Raw genomic sequence first — 1,487 nt, forward strand, 5'->3', positions numbered from 1 at the left:
ATTTCACTGACCTTATCAGACCCAAAAGCTACAGCTCTTGTTGCATAGGTCTTTCTTCATCTTGGTCTCAACATCCAGCATAAAAGTATAAAAATGAAGTATAACATGCAAATCCATGCTTTTATATTGAGCTGTAGGGGACTCAGGTCAACAATTTCTGACATTGCGAGTGAAGCGGAAGACCCAATACTATTATGTGCTACTGGACTCTTTTAGAATATTTTGGTGAGTTTGCACACCAATAATATTCAAATAATGGAACTTAACAAAAAAAAAAGGGATACAGATGAATGTCCATTTTGTATCTGTGTATTCTAAGTGGTTAGGATAGATATATAGTTACATTCTCTTAAGGAATACAGGGATTTGTCCTAATAGTGTTTGTAAATAGGATACCATGTCCACATCTTGTACAGCAATTAACCATTAGGAAGAATGTATGCAATGTGTTAATTATTGAAACTGTCCTAACAATTTGGTTTGAAACTGTCTCATTGCTATTTGTTTCTCAATAAAATTATGGGAAAAAAAGAAAAAAATAAATACATCAAAGTCACAGAACCTATATAGAAGGAGAAAAGAACTTTTCCAAAATATATAGACTAGTGAAGAACAATGAAAGAAGGAAATTGTGCAGAAAGAGAGACAGAGTCAGAGATTTTTAATTTTTATTATTATGTTTCTTCCACAATCAAAAGTTTGGGCTTAGCCCTTGGTCACATGCATACTAGTTCTTGCTAGATGCCCACTCCAACAAACACTAGGGCAAGTACACCATGTCTGGGACTTTTGCATGCAGAGTAAATCAGGCTTCCCCTGAGCATGACCAAGGAGTGTGGGCTAGGTCCCTTAGCTCAGATGCCTCCTGGGGTCTCTCTCCCCTGCTGTCTGGTGCAATTTTCTCCAGTGGGTGCCTCTCACTCAGTTTCTGGGGAAAGAGAACAAAAGAAGACCTGAAGAGGAGCCATGAGCTCCTCTGGTCCTGGTATTGATGAACCAACATTTCCCTGGATGGATCCTGACCTACCAGCACCTCCAAGGCAGAGATGAGCTCTTGCACTTCCGGTGCTGAGCAGCTGTTCTGGTGGAAAGACTCATGGGACCAGAGTTGCACACCTGTCCCTGTAAGTCACAGCAATGGCCAATCAGACCTGCCCAATTGCCTTTCTCCCTATGGTAGTTGGGGATCCACAGTCTTCACTTGAGTTCTGTAAGATTTGAGACCCCAAGGCCCTCAGCTTCTGCAAGCCACAGAGAAAGTACAGACAGCCTCTTCCTTTGTCTGCTTTGTTTTCTTTCCTCAAATCTCAGCATCTTTTAACTTTGTCAGATCCCTCTTGGTTAATAGGAATTTGCTTCTCATTTCTGCAACTCCAAATTTTTATTCTCTGGGCTGAGATTCTGAATCTCAGAGAAACTGGATTGATGTCACTCACTAGTTCACAGTGTTCCTCACTGTTGGATTTATTTCAGTATTATGGTCCTTT

The sequence above is a fragment of the Octodon degus genome, unplaced genomic scaffold (assembly GCF_000260255.1).
Source record: "Octodon degus isolate 3935 unplaced genomic scaffold, OctDeg1.0 scaffold00238, whole genome shotgun sequence".
NCBI classification, from domain to species: Eukaryota; Metazoa; Chordata; class Mammalia; order Rodentia; family Octodontidae; genus Octodon; species Octodon degus.